The 15,921-nt window shown below is 42.6% G+C and overlaps 1 protein-coding gene across 7 annotated transcripts in view; it reads left to right on the top strand.

Annotated features, from left to right (window-relative positions):
• ATXN1 (ataxin 1) overlaps positions 1 to 15,921 on the top strand; it is a 229,461-nt gene that overhangs the window by 71,164 nt on the left and 142,376 nt on the right. Inside the window, exon 4 of one of the 7 annotated variants that reach the window (XM_074871389.1) lies at positions 4,927 to 5,066. The exons of the other annotated variants lie outside the window; for them this stretch is intronic. The gene's annotated coding sequence lies outside the window, so the exon portion shown is untranslated. The remainder of the gene's footprint in view (positions 1 to 4,926; positions 5,067 to 15,921) is intronic. 7 annotated transcript variants of the gene reach the window in all.

Genomic DNA, 15,921 nt, shown 5'->3' with positions numbered 1-15,921 from the left:
TATTCAGATGCCTCCTTTGTATTCCTCAAAGGAACCACGTTCCTGAACTAGGACCCAAGACTTTTTTTAAAACAGAAAAAAAAAGAAAAAAAGCAGATATGTTATACATCACATTTACTAATGCATTAGAGATATTTGTATGAATAATTAAAACACCATTTAAGATTGCCACAGTAATAGAACAGAATGCATTCTGTCATTTTTCTTTTCTGTTCCTTTTATTTGATGAATTCATTGATTTCTTCCATTAATTTAGAGTAGGTATCCTAAACACTATTGCAAATTAGCAAGGCTCAGCTTTACGTTAATAAGCTGTTGAGAGTTGTAATGCAATGAAAAGAAGTCAGAATTTGAGAATACAGGTCTGAAAAATTGTGGCCTAGAACACATATCTAGTATTCTGCATCAAATAGGTTTGTAAAATATTAGAGCCTTTGTTTGTCCTAATTGCTAATTAAAAAAAATACTCATTTCATATTTGTTATGAATAGCCTAATAGCACATAGGAAAAAACGGAAAATAAAGGCAACAAGCTACCTCAGATTTTCCGTTGTATTTGTGGTTAACCTTAAGCTGGTTGGAGTCATTGGGAATATGTTGTGTGAATTGGAGGGCAGAACTTCACTGTTAAAGAGACAGCAGTCCTTCTGAAACCATGCATGAACAAAAACCCCAGCTTCTAAACTGAGGTCTGAAAACCAGACAGGTGTGATCTAAGAGACCTGAAGTAAGAACTGTATTATAAATTTCACGTGTATGTGCACGCAAAAATCTTTTCATATTTATTAGCTCACATTTCTTCTGATTATGTCCTTGATTATTCCTTATTATTTACATTTAATTCATTAACCTGTTTCTCCTATTTTTTCCTACCTTCAGAAATACCTGGTTTATGAATATGCTAGAATGTATGTTAAATATGAACACTTAACAATTGTTGGGTCAGTGTTGTTATGATCCTTTTTCAGGGCTGCGTTTCTGTTTTCCAGCTACAATGGACAATTTGTCGTAACACTTAAATTAGTATCATATGTTTTGTTTGGTATTATTGTTTTAGCCATGCTTGGAATATGTGTTTTCATATGTATTTTTGGGCTCAGTTTTGGATGCAAAATGTGATGAGTGGTAGTGAAAGATACTTAATCCATTGGGTTGTGTTATCTTCTGAGTTTTTGTGACATGTCATGTCTGATGCTATGCATTGACCTTCTCCTCCTTGTGCATCTTGCTGTGTACTGTGAGTTTATTTGTCATTGTATACGTTACTAACATCATGGGAATTGCAATCGATGACTAAAAAACCATATAAAATACAGTGGGTTCTCAGAATGCATTTATTTTTTTGTCTTTTATTGTTTGGATTGGATAGGGTCTGAGTTGGGTGTGTTTTGTGGTTTTTTTTCAGCTGAGTGTTTTTTCTTTCCATTGATGAGCAATGGGAGGGGAGCAGTGCCGTCGATCAAGGCCTCTGCTCATCGCCACAAGCCTTGTGCTAATAGCGATGCATACTTCTTAACTAGCATTTTTCTAAGGTTTTACAAACAGGAGCTCATCCCTTGTAGCGACTAGCAGCTCTTCTGTGCATGTGCCATCCCAAAACAACGTTTTGTTTGGGACAGGGGTTGGCTCCGTGCATTGCACCTGCTGTTGGCTGCCCCTGTTGGGAGGCAAGAGTGCCGTCCGAGGCACGTGCTTCTGCCTATCAGCTACCAGTGATGTCCAGATTTTGCTGAGGAGAAAGAGTTGGTCTGGCTATGAACATGGCCACTCCTTAATCTAGGTTTTAGCCCTGGTTCTACAGAATGGTTACTGCTCCGCGCTTAATTTGAGGTGCCTTGATCTGTTGCCATAATACAAAGTGAGCTGTAGAAACTGTCTGCTGCACAGGGGGGATGTAGAATAGCTGTCTCAATATGGGAAGTGATGTATGAAATTGTTACACTTACTGTTGTTACATGTAACACCTACAATGACTATAAATGAAGGATATGAGAGTGGAAAAAAAAAATCGTATGATTTCAGTTAGTTTACTTTGTGCATATTTGACAGCCCTCTGAGTATAGTCAGTTACATAATTTCCTGGGATAGTCAGATTTCTCTTTATTTGTGTGGCTCTTTCTCTCAGCAATAAGGAAAGAAAATACATTAAGGATCAAAAAATATGTCTGTAAAGCCAGGAAAAATTGTCAGCAACCTCAAGAAGAGATCTAAGTACGTGGAACTGCTTTTGTCTCATCTTCCAAAAGCAACTCAATTCTGGAATAACAGCGCCCTTTTGGGCTACATTTCAAGATGGTGTGATTGTATTCATGAAATACAAGGATCGATAGCAAGCCCAACACATCCTTTCTTTTCATGACAGGTTCGCGGATTGCCACCAGAGCAATAATAGTGCACTGGTCAGCATAAACACCAGAAGCAGTAATCATGGATTTTTGTCTCCATCGTAGCGTATGTTTAGGGTTATGCTGTTTGTTGTGGTGGGTTTGCACCTATAGTCCATGGGGAAGGAGAGATGTTTTTCCCCATTTGCCTTCTCCTCTCTCTGGCCTTTATGCTTCCACCTCAAGTTGGGGCTGGGCTGTTTGGTGTTATTGCAAGGACAGGGCAGGATGGGGAGAGCATGCCTAGCCCAAAAGGGTGAGAGAATAGGTCATTGTGAGATACCAGTGTTCCATGAGGTGTGCTTTTTGCTGTGTATCCTGCTTAGGAGCTAGTAAAGAGCAAGATTTTCCCTGGGTGTGTGTCAGGCATGCTGCTGCATCGGGGCTGTGGTGGAGCTGAGCGTGGAGTTTCTTTTCCTCAAGGGAAGGCCCTGTGCTTTTGCTGTGTTTTGGCAGCCTGACATGGCAGCGAGTTGGTAACCTGTGTGCATGTTGTTGTTTTGTTTTTTTCATCTGCCTTTCTAGGTTAACTGAAGCTCTGTGACTTTTTAACCCATTGTCCATAGGCTGTTGTTTTACAAGCTCATTAAGGTGGCCAGGATGGTGATGGCAGCAGTCCTGCCCCCCCACCGTGGGTACTCATTAGATGGCTTCCTTGTGCTGACATAAGCGTTGTATAGTCGTGCTCTGAGCCAGGTCTGGGAAAGGAGCCAAGTCAAAAATAATCCCTAAAAAAAAAAAAGGTATGTTTTCAGCAGGATCTGATCCCAGATCTAGCTCACCTTCACTTTCACACTGGCCTGGAAAGCATGAGGGTTTGTACTGGCATAGGGGGAGGTAGGGATGAGCAGCAAGGGTGAGGTGGCCAAGGGTGCTGCTGCTGGCGGCAGGGACGGTGCCTGCTTGTGTGGCGTCAGCCTGAGGAAACAGGGCTCTCATGAGTGTGCTGCCTGTCTTTTTCCTTGAGCCTGTCAGCCTGGCTGCACTTCCTGAAACTTCTGAAGCTGCGAGGCGGTTTTGGCCAAATTTGCCTGAAAGGTGGTGTTTGAAGGTGTGAAGTCCTCCTGAGCTCAGCAATACATGGCAGCTGGTAGATGTACCCAAGTCAACTCTCCCCAGTGATAAAAAGCTGTTATCAGGGGCTCAGCTGCTGACCTCATCAGGCCTCCTCTTGAGGTACCATCCTGCTGTCCCAGTTTGGGTTGAATTGCGCTCATTTTGGGGTGGGGGTGTGTGTCGGGTAAACAGCTGACAGGAGAGGAGTACAAAGTGCTCTCTGGGAATGATTGTTCATTGCAAGGGGCAGGAACAGTTGACCTCCTGGGTCCTGACTGTAGTGAGGGGCTGCACTTCCAGTTGTGGGGTGGGAAGGTTTTTCATTTGTTTTCTCCATTGTTTTTTTGGGTTTTTTTTAATTCCCTCAAGGGATCAAAATTTATGGAAGCTGGGGAAGTGGGAGGCGAGACTCCCTTCAGTTTTTGTTTGGGTGGCCAGCTACTTAAAGCCAAACAGGTCTTTCTAGCCCCACCTCTCCATAGCTTCCCTTGAACAGCAGGTGACATCTTTGTGCCTTGTGAGTCCCGCTTCCATCCCCATGGGACTGCTCTCCTTCTTTGGCCAGCACGTCTGTGTTTCACCTGCCCAGCCTGCCCTGCTGCACGGGCAGCCCTGCTCTGCACCACCGCTGAGGAGCTAATACGAAGACACACATTGTGGTTTCCTGCTGTTTTGCTTTGTAACCAGTCCACTGGTAAATATAGCTTGTGTGTGGTTATAAATTCATTCTCTCATTATGGGCGGTGGTTGTGCAATAATTATGTAGAAATTACAACCAACGATTGTTGTGGATTTTTGTTGTTGTTGTTTTGTTTCTTTATTTATTTTTGCGCTTGACATGCCTTGCAGTGGAAAGGATAAGCTTTGGTATCTGCCCTAAGAACAGGGCCACAAGCAGGTGTCAGGATTTGGCGTGGGCACAGGCACTGTCTCGCAGGCTGCTGACTTTTATGTGGCTGCCTTTGCACGGCTACACAGGCACTACAAGGCAGATCGGGACCTGTGCTATTCAGACACCTTTTTATTCTTGCTTTACTCTGTGGAGTAAATATACATGCTGTCCCTCCCTGCAGGTTTGGTACTGTACATGTGTTTATCCTGAAATAAGCCCCTCCTGTCTCTTTGGAGGTGTCAGTGGTATGCTTCCTGAAGCCATCGTATCTCTGGCTGCTTCCAGTCCAGCTCTCTGGGCAGGGTCCTCTGGGTCCTGCTGCCCAGCCAAGGCCACACTCAGGCCAAGGCAGAAGTGCTCAGGTCCTGCTCCCCAGAAGTCTTCCCTTCAGATGGGATCCGTCCTGAGGTCTCTCCCTCTGTGTGGATGTGGAATTAAAATCAGGGTGGGGTTTCTGTTGGTTTTTTTCCCCTATTCCTTTATTTTAAATTCCAGTCAAGCACATCCAGAACAACACTGCTTGTCCCTGCTGAGTTCTCATTTTCCTCCCATCCCTCCTCTAATTTTACATTATCCCCTGCGCTGTGTTTGCAGGCCATATGTGTCCTTTGAACTCCGAAGAAGCTGTGCCAAGGGGAAGCCTTCCTCTCCTCCCCTCCTCCTGTTGTGGAGCCGCTCTTAGATAATTGCAATTAGTATACAATGCGGAGCAAACCCAGAAGTGAAGTTCGTGGGTGAGTGTCTGCACATTTCCTGACAGCTTCAGAAACATGCTCAGTCTTTGCTTTTGCTCTTTAAACCTGTAGCAGTTCCTTGAGTCCTGCTCTGGGAGGTGTTCATAACCCGAATTTGCCTACCGCACCCCTAGTGAGGCGCAAGGACGGCTGGAGTGGCTGGCAGGGTGCCACAGCTCTGGCAGGGCCTCTGTGCCCAGGAAGGTGGAGCTGCCCATCATTGTGTTAACAATGCTTGGCAGAAGCAAGGCAGGGGAATAAGTGGCTTCACAAGCGTGCTGTAGTAGGACAAGTCCTTTAGCTGTGTTCCTGGGGAGAGGTGGGCAGGTTTCCTGCTGCAGGCTGATGAGAGTGGGAAAGGTGAATCTTGTCCCATTGAACAAAAAGTGAAGGAATTACTTGTCGTCATTCAGGAACTGCAGAGAAGAGGGGCATGCTGCTGGGCCAGCGTGCCCCCACGGCTGCCATGAGGGGGCTAGCATCAGCCACCTGCTCAGCCGGAAGGATCGCTGTCATCTTGGGCTTCAGTTGTCAAGGGGGATGTCCTCCTGGAGAAGGGTGACAGGTGCCATTTGGGTCCCTTCCCCTTTGGCCTCTGAGAAGTGTCTTGTGCGTTAAACCAGGTGTCTGACCTCATTTCTCAAAGGAGTTTTAAATGGGGAGAAATAGGAGTATTAATTAGTGCCTCATTAAGTACTTGTAGTCAAGTATGATAATTTTCTTGAAAGGATAATGTATTAGGTGAATAAAAATACTCTCCATTAAAAAATGAATACAAAGTCATTTTAAACCACAAAGATTATTGTACATCTCTGAAAACTTAATGTGATTAAAGTAAAATATATTTGATAAATTTAAAAGACCCTGTTAGGCTGTTTAACTTGTTGATCTCTAATTAATTATTCTCAAATCAACCTTACCTGCAGGGACAGGAAATAAATTGTAGGTTTCAGTTTTGGGTGTGGTGGTTTTCCTTTTCTTTTTTTCTCTTTTTTTTTCTTATTTTCTTTTGTGACGTCTTTCTCGGAGATTCGCCACAATGAAAGATGAGTCCCTAGACAGGGTAGAGTGGTGATCAGAAATGATACGGAGATTTCTTTGACAGGTTTGATTAATGTGACTTACACATGTGCTGATTTCTAGAGTTGGAGCCAAGAAGAAATATTTTCAAGGATATTTCCTCCTGTCCCTTTTGTCAGTGACTGGTATAGGTTGTGTCTGTTAGGATCATGTAGGCTTCCTTCAGTTTTTTTGCATGACTTCACACAAGTTAAATTATTTTTTTTCCACACATAGTTTGCCCCTTAGATTAGTTTTGGATTAGGCATTTCCTTAACTCTCTACTGAGCGGCTTTGCATTCAACTACTTAATGAGAATTGCTCTCTGTGTTGTGGAAGACAATAAAGTAAATGGTGGGAGCTGGAGACATAACCGAGATCTGTGGGTTTGCTGTAGTCACTGATGAAGTTCACGCATGTATTTAGGAAGGACATAACCCAACGGTAAGAAATCTCACCGTAAAACTGAGCAGGTTTACAGGAGCCTATTTAAAAAACTTTGGGGTTTGTGGCATTAGGAATGAAGGCACTACTCACCAGTCTCATGAGAAACATTGAAGTGTTTTATCCCCTCTTGCTTGGTAGGGATACCTACAGGGCAGGTATCTGGTACCTGAGTCCCCCCAAACACTTGTTCCTTTTAACAGGTCTGCACTACAGATTCAGGGAATGCTAGCAGTCAGTTCTCAAGGCTTACTAATTTATTATTTTTTATGGTTTAGGTACCGAGATCTATATGACCTTTTGAAAATATTATTAAAATTTGTCCAGCAGGCTAAAATATACTATCTGGGAATTTGGGTACCATACCATGCTCTCTCAGGTGCGTTCTGAACTCTCAGGCTATTTGATGATGACTGCCAATTTTCTTTCATCATGAGTCACATCTTTAAGTATTCTCCATGTCTAAGTGGACAACTTGTGCATCTGATTCTCCACCCTTTCAGCTTTGCTCTTCTTGTCCTATTGCAGCTTTGCCAGGCTTAGGCAATTGGGGTGATAGCTGCTGCCTTCTGGCCATAGCAGCCTTGATTTCTGTTGTAGCTAAAAGTGCTTTTCTCAGCAGAGCCATTACAGGCATAGTGCCCTGAACAGCCATCTCATTCAGGCAGTGTACGTGCGATAAAGAGATTTTCCTTGTCTTTGGGACACTTGCAGAGCCTGCAGTGGCTGGATAATTGCATATTGAAGGTTTTGAGACATCTGTCCTTTTGAGAAGATGGTGGTGGCCAAGGCTTCTTGGTGGTATATGAAAATAGCTACAGGAGATAGCTCTAGAGTTCAAGGAGCTTGTCATCTGTGTGGAGTGGTGCTCCCATACATTTTATGTGAGCTCTGTTGTTACACAAAGTGCCTTCCAAGATGAATGGTTTGTGCTGCTGTAATGTTCCAGTGTATGATTAATAGTCTTTACTGGTCTTAAATGAGACCAAATCTGTCCGTTGACTTACCTTGAAAATCCTCTTAGTGCAAATGATCTCATTTTCAAAAACACCTTCTAAGGTTACAACTCTAATGTGAGCACCCAGCTGGGTGCGGTTGTGCCCTCACCACGGCTGCTGTGATGACACCCCCAGGTGCAGTCATGTAGATGTCCCTGTGCGAGATCCATTTTGCATGGCTCCTGGTGTGCCAGTTACCTTCCCTTGTTGTTTGTGTGTGTTTTCCCCACCTTTCGCAAAGGACACAATTGGCCTATTTTATTTTCTTTAAATTGCGATATTGCAGCTATAAATCTGTAAAAATTGCAAAGGCATGACAAAGAGTAGATCTGACCGATGGCGCAGTTAACTTTTTCTTAGTATTTCCCTGGAATTCTAGCTGACATCGTCCCTCAATACAAATAGGTTATTTGCAAGAAGCTCTGTTTAAGCTAGCAAATTATTGTGGCAATGTGTGAGACTAACCGTACCAGAGAATAAAGAGTGGTGCAGCATTTATGATGATAAAATAATTTCAGGTCGTGTCTTTTTTTCTTTGTGTATTTTTTCTTTTATTACTGGTGCTAAAATGGCTCTTGCAGCGCAAGTGAGAAAACCAGACTGAACCTCCTGTTTTTTTGTTGGGCTCCCAGCTGGAAACCCCTCCCTCAATTCTCCATTGATAAAAGTGTCACAAAGGGAATCTAGAGCAGAGGAATAGGCGGAAATAGAACAATATGAAGTCTTGGACTTGAATCACAAAAAGAGTCAACTAATGTAGATACAGTACTGGACGAGCTGCTGCTCCTTTCATGACGAGGTTCATTTAACTGTGGTCTTAGCATTCATGGCTGCCCTCAAAGCCAGGTAACAAATCAGCTATTTATTGTCTTTTTACTGCGGAGGCTCTTTAAAAGGATATGGCAGAGCATTTTCTTCTCTCCCTTTCTACAGACAGCTTTAACTGACCTTCAAGAATTCAGAGTCGCAACAGGGGCCAAAAACCCTCACATACAAGAATGCTTTTAGTGTTAATTTATGAAATACGTCTTTCACTAATAAAATAAAGGTGTGACATTTATAGAGCTCTGATAAGGAACACTGCAGTAGAAAAGGCCCAGGTCTCCTACTGTTCAAATTAAGGGCAGCTGATTTCAATGAGAGAAGAAGCAGGCTTGTTAGATGCACAGGTTAACACAAGCACTCAGGTGTTCCCATGATGCTCAAAAAACTTTCAGGAATATTTTGTGAGTATTGACAAGTAACTTCGTAGGGGACTTGTTTCAGTTAAGTTATTGAGGGTACTTAGTGCTCCTTCAGAGTGTTCGGAGGGGGAAGATTACTTGGGCTTAGTTCCATTAGGTGGTAAGTTTATACTTTTTCTGTGACTTTCTTAGTTAGCAGTGTATCTCTAAAGCTACAGCTTCTCTATTTCTGCTGTGTTTAACCTCTGTGTTGGGGTAGAAGAGCTGACTGATTCTGTGTGGTCACCCCCATTGTGCGGTGTAGGTGTCTGCCTGTGATGGTGGTAAGGAAGGGGCTTGGAAACACCAGTGGACGACAACTGGTGCATCTCTTGCTGCGCTGGGTGCTGCAGGGAACATGATGGTCTGTGACCCAGAAAGCTCGATCCTGAGCGAGGAACCGATCTGCTTCCTGTAGCTGCAGTGGGAACAGCGGGTGCTCAGCACCCCAGATCAGTGTGTAGCACCCTGCTTCTTGCAGACCTTTTAGATCTCTTGAGCTTTACTGTGGAGGACTGTGGTTGTCCTCTTGGCGTATCTTCCCACGTGAAAGCATTGCTCTTCTCCTTCCCGCCTGTTCTCCTCCTCTCTTTTTTCCCCCTCTTTCCCTTTTCTGGTCTTTCTTAAATTTGCTAAAATGCCACAGAGCTGCACACCGAAGTCTGTTTTCTTGTTCTGATGGTTTATTGTGATGGGGTAACAAGAACACACATAACTATTGGAAGTATGGGATGATGATGTAGCAGGCGTCTGTTACGTAAAGAGCAAGTAAGTGTGATACAGTTGGCCTGTCCATACGTTATTGCAAGGGTATAAAGGAAGATATGCGAAATAGTAAACGATTGAGAAGGAAGACTGGAAATAGTGTTTGGATGTAATGGACGTTACTGATCATCTGATCCTATAGATCAGAGCTGTTGTATTTCATACTGGTTTTTCTCATTAAATTTTTATTGGGCCATCCTTCCTTTAAGCAAAAAAAAGGAAATGCAAGAGGCAAAAATACTTTTAGCTGAAAAACAATGAGTAAGAATAAACCATAGTGGGCTACCTTAATAATGCTATTAAAAAGTTGCTTTCCAGTGAAACAGACTGAAACCTAGGAGGAGTAACTGATTGCTTTAAGTGATGTAATTTGTCTAGCATTTTGACTCTGCAGGAGTTTTTTCTTCTTGTCAGTATAGGGAGATAAGTCGGTAAAGTAGGGTTTCTTATTGCCGCCGTTCTGCTCAGCATGCTACTTCCATGCAGAGGGATGGGCTCTTATTACCTATGCCTTATTTGTTGTAATGAAAATACATGAGAGGCAAAATGTGCCCTTGCCTAAGATATGTACTCTGTGTATGAGTAAATATGACAACACAGGCCATTTATTTTCATCGCTATTTTGTGTAATATGCAGTAACTGCATGCAAATACCATATACAGCAGAAGAAAATGCTAGAAATCAATTCTTATTAGATACTAAATGGGATACTAGTTGGTGAATGATTAAAAATAAAGCTACCCTGCATTGTCCTTAAGAGACTCAGATTTGGAAAAGGCATGTTATCTGTAATAGTGGGCAGAGCATCCACTGAATCGGAGTGTTTTGGTTTAAGAAAGGGCTGCCAGACATTGAAGGGAGGGGAAGCGGTATTTCTTTTTAATGCTCTTGGTGCCAAAGAAGCAGAATAAGGAAAGGGGTAACATTCTGAAGGTGGATTTTTTTCTGTTACATAAAAAATTAGACATTTGTCAGAAATTATGACAATTTAGTTGAGTGTTATGCTTTGGACAATTGTAACGCTAATAGGGTGGAAGCAGTATAAGCAGTAGCTACATTTATAGCCGCAGTTACTAAGAGAAATCTAGGTTCTGTTATTTGAATGCAGCATTCACTGTCTGCCTGAAAGGCAGCAGTATCTTAAAGAGGCAGGGTAGGGAGGTTGTCCTCTTTTTTTATTTTATTGTCCACCTGCTTTTTTTGAGAACGCTTGTGTGTGTGATTCATCAAGAGGTCAAATTCAGTCTTTACCTTGCATCCAGTTTAAAGCAGTTTAAAGAGTTTTAAAAAGAGAGTAAGTATGCATTTTAAAAAGTATGTATATAAAAAATTAAAGTATCAGTATGAGAGCAAAATGGAACCGTTGAGCTTGTATTCCTTGTAGCCCACTAAAACTTACAGGTCATGCACAAATTATTCAAAGGGTAATTTCCCTTACATTTGTCATCAGGTTTCTTAGTATTGTGAGCCATTATTTGCTTCCTTTCAGTGATGTGTCAACGAACAGATTTCTTTTCTTTGTAGATGTGACTGAATTTTATTCATTAGAGAGTTTACAACACACAAACAGTTGTGCCTTTAAAGTACTGGCATTTAAGCTGTTTATAAGGAATGTGTTTATGCTTTGGATAGAGATCACTTGGTGCTGGTGTTAGTCAAATTAGGGCTGAAGTCATGGAAATCTTGACTTTTCCCTCACTTCATGAATCCTGGCAATTTAGTGTGTATGGCAAGCACCTCACTCATTGCAGTTTCCAAATATAAACAGATGGTGTGCTCAGGAATACCAGGACACAAAAGATATTATTAATACCGGTTTTGTCTTCTGTATCTTATAAATGAAAGGGGCAGGTGTATGACTGCTATAAACTGACATATTCCCATCAAGTGAAGTTATGCCAACAGAGGCAAAATGGGAATTGTCCTCCTGGCCATGGTTTTTAAAGAAAATGCTGGAAACTGCTTGTATAGTTGTCTCTGTATTTGTTTCTTCTGTTCTTGTATACTGTCTCTGTGGCAAAAGGTGTTCTCTAGTCATCCTTTTTTTCAGGTGACCAAACATGCTTTTCCAGCAGGTCTCACCTTCTTCCCCTTCTCTAAACTCCTGTTACTTTCATTTTTTCCCATTTTCCAATTTTGAATACAAAAGTAACTTCTCTCATCCCTACGTTTCCCATTACAGCAGCAGGATAGGATGTCTTAACTCCTCTCCTTTCCTGCCCGGCCGTACCCATCCCTCTGGATTCATATATCCTGAGGAACTTCTGGAACTCAAGCTCAGGTTATGTCTTCATCCACATGATGCAGAAAGCCCAGCAAAATAGTACAGCTCTGTGAGTTGAAAAGTGTTAGTTACGTTTCTACAGTGCAGTGTGGGGGAAAAAGTTTGTGCAGGTTGCGCAAGGGTTTGCTGTGTGACTAGGTAGATGCTTTGCAAATCCTGCTGTGCAGGCTCACAGTGTATTTCTCTCTGGACTTCCCAGTGGGTAACATTGCACCAAATTGGATGAGCCATTCCCATTCAAAATGTCAAATTTGTGTTGCTTAATTTCCAATGAGGATATAATGGGATAGTAAAATTGTTCTGTAAAGGGTCATACACTGTTTTACTGTCAGTTTGTGAGACTCAGACAGAAGGAAATAATCAAAAACACTCGATGCTCGTTATTTATTAATTGAGTTCTGGCAGAGCCTTTCTACATTCTGGCTTTTTGTTTGTTTCTTTGTTTACAAACAAAAAAAGAAATGCACAGTTCGCAAAAAACGAAAAGGGAAATTTGTTAACAAAGATTTCTGACAAGAAAGAAATGGCATTTGGGTGTGTTTGAGTGGAGGTGCCTTGGAGTTCAGGGAAGGCAACTTGGTATTGCAGTGTCACCTTCTCTGAGTGTTGCTACTGAAAGAGACGGCTACTTTAGAGAACAGTAGACCATGAATTGTCGATACAGGCATACTGGGTTACCAGAAAATATTTACCGTGGTAAGTTCTATGGTGGGGATATTTTAAGTGCTTGTACTTTGCTGCTTGTATGGATTTACTTCCTTAAAAAAAAAAAAAAAAAGTCAAACCAACAAGAAGCTCCAAGTGTTTCTTTTCTTTTCTGTATATCTTCCTTGTTTCTGTACATATTCGGGTAAAGAACAGTACATTGAAATAACTGTATCTTTCTTTACTAACTGTGGTTTCTTGACTTCAAAAGTCCCAAAGCTGCTTAGAGCTCAGTCTTTTATTCTGCAGTGAAACCTTTGAGGACAGACCCTTTCATAGATGCCGTGGCCTGTATGAAGCTGTGTCGAAGCCTGAAGTATGAAGTTTACACTGATGAAAGGTCTGAAGACTTTAGCTGCTGATTTTTTTTTTTCCCCCCAGGGATTTAAAATTAACCAAATATAGGTGATTTTTCACAAGAATAGCTAAAAACATATCTCTGATCAGAGTAACCTTTTTGCCAAATTTTCAGGCTTGTTCCAGAGCCTGAAGCCATTTTTGTATCTCAGTAAATTAGTAACAACAACAGCAGCAGCAGAAGTAAATTTAATGCAGTCAAAGCTATGTATTTATTTGCCTAGTCTCTCTAAAATGGCTGAAATTTTTTTGCTGAAACTTTCTGACAAAAGATCAGTTTGAGGCAGATGTTAGCATGGAAGATTTAATTAAAAGTATTTGTCAGAGTTGTAAAAAGCTAAAACCAAGGCTTTTGAGGGAGAGGGTTGAATAGTCTTAAGTGTTACCGTTGCTATGAGAATTATCTTCTTTGGGCTGCTGGTCTAAAGGTGTTGTCCTCAGGTGAAAGCAGCTGCAGCTATATATACCCTGTCCTTGAGATATGCACTTCTCTGCCTTTCACTTTCTTCTGCTGCTGTTCTGTGGAGTGGTAGAAAAAATTGGTCCAGGAGTTCGTTCTTTTCGGGTCACTTAGATCCACACTGTTTCAGCTCTCTTTTCCTTGTCTGCTTCTTTGACTTCACAAATGTTTCTTTCCTCCCTTTGGATTAAAGGTGGAACTTAAAAAGGCAAAATATGCAGCAAGGCCCATTGGACTTCATCATGCTCTGGCGCTATCCTCATCAGCTGAGCCCCAGGGGTTCTTCAGGATTGTCCTTCCTCAAAAAACAAGAAGCCATTGGCAGCTGCTGAAGCTGCTGCTGCTTTGCTCTGCTTTTACACCATCAGTGTTTTTTTGACAATTGTGGAAGTAACAATACCCAGTGGGGGTTTGTTTGCAGTTCCTTTTGCCTGGCTAAATGGCTGCGATGGCTTTTCTTGGACCATGTCAAAACCAGTGAGCCTCCTGCTTTCCAGGTTGTGAGTCAAGGTCCTGTCTCTGGTTGTCTTCAGGACACCCCATACTTCTGAGCAAAACCAATGTGCTCAGCTCTCATCGCTGAGCTTCCATGGAGGGGGAGCTCCAGCATGGGGATGGGGAAGGAACAGCGGTACATCCCAGTTGGGCCTCCTGGTTGGGGCAGCCAGGATCTGGGAGGTGTTACAGGGTGCACCCATGTCTGCACACCGCCTTGTTGATTTTGGCAGTGTAGCCAGTCAGGATACAGAAAATGTTTGCTCATCTGGGTCTCCTAAAGATGAAAAGCAGGGCTTCAGTTTTAGGCTCTGGCTTACAGTGTGTCTAGGAAGTTGGTCAGGGCAGGACTATCGAAAGCACTTGCAGACATACAAGATCCCAGCTTTCCCTGGCTGTTAGCTGGCTGCCTGAAGCACCGCTGAAAATCCCCCTCACTGTTCCTCTGTTCTCAGATCTTCTCCAGTTGAAGCTGGGAGTAATATTTGCATACCTCAGTGGTTGTTCAGGCTAAATTAATATTTGTAGAGCACACTGTGTTCCCCATATTGAAAGGACTACATGAATGCTGCTGTTTCTAGGCAGTTATATCCTATTCTTGAATGTTGTAAATGTACTTAACCAGGACAGACAAGACTCACTGCATTTGTTTAGAAAAACTGTGTCAGTCCCTTGGTATATAGGTGAATGCATTTTTTTACATAGATGTTGTGTTCATAGTAAAGCAGAAACTCTGTTTTGTTGAAATAGTCCTGTTTCAAAGGTTGATACTTGTGTTCTTTTGCCATTTGTAATTCTGGTTGCCACTGCACTGCATGCTGGGGGGGGGGGGGGGGGAATGGGAATGTATATGTAGTTTTTTCAGGGTCTTTTCCCTTTTATTGAAACCTTTGGCCACAACAACCCCCAGCAGAGCTACAGGCTCGGGGAGGAGTGGCTGGAGAGCTGCCAATCAGAGAGGGACCTGGGGGTGTTGATTGACAGCCGGCTGAACATGGGCCAACAGTGTGCCCAGGTGGCCAAGAAGGCCAATGGTATCCTGGCTTGTATCAGAAATAGCGTGGCCAGCAGGGACAGGGAAGTGATCTTACCCCTGTACTCGGCACTGGTGAGGCCGCACCTCGATTACTGTGTTCAGTTTTGGGCCCCTCACTACAAAAAGGACATTGAATTACTCGAGCGTGTCCAGAGAAGGGCAACGAAGCTGGTGAAGGGTCTGGAGCACATGTCGTAGGAGGAGCGGCTGAGGGAACTGGGGTTGTTTAGTCTGGAGAAGAGGAGGCTGAGGGGAGACCTCATCGCCCTCTACAGCTACCTGACAGGAGGTTGCAGAGAGGTGGGGATGAGTCTCTTTAACCAAGTAACAAGCGATAGGACAAGAGGTAATGGCCTCAAGTTGCGTCAGGGAAGGTTTAGACTAGACATTAGGAAGTATTTTTTTACAGAACGGGTTGTTGGGCGTTGGAATGGGCTGCCCAGGGAGGTGGTGGAGTCCCCATCCCTGGAGGTGTTCAAGAGGCGGGTTGACATAACACTTAAGGATCTGGTGTAGTTGGGAACTGTCAGTGTTAGGTTAATGGTTGGACTGGATGATCTTCAAGGTCTTTTCCAACCTAGACAATTCTGTGATTCTGTGATTCCAGTGCCTGCATAACTTCTCTAGCAATGCTTTTTCTTAAGATGAGAACATAACTAGAGTAGATAATTGTCTGGTAAAGCTGATTGGTATTCCTTAAATCTTGATCTCATCCCTTGCTTATTCACACATCATCTGCACAGAAGATATTTCTGCTGTCTTCTGAACTCTGTTTCACACAGTCCAGTGAGATGTTAAAAAATAATAATTTTATAAATCTTTGAAAAACCAAATTAGAGCATTAAATGAAATCCAGAAAAAAAAATCTGAAAAAAATAATTAATTCAAGATATTAAACGTTCTTCTGCTCATAGATTGTCAAAATTCTCCTGAAGTGTGTGAAAGAGGGTGATTTCTCCAAAGGTTCTGATTGCAGAGCATCTGCTGGAGATGACAGCATCAGGAAAAATAGAACCAGCCATGGCATC

This window comes from Strix uralensis, chromosome 1 (assembly GCF_047716275.1).
Source record: "Strix uralensis isolate ZFMK-TIS-50842 chromosome 1, bStrUra1, whole genome shotgun sequence".
Taxonomy (NCBI): domain Eukaryota; kingdom Metazoa; phylum Chordata; class Aves; order Strigiformes; family Strigidae; genus Strix; species Strix uralensis.
This window is presented reverse-complemented; position numbering and strand designations above follow the sequence as displayed.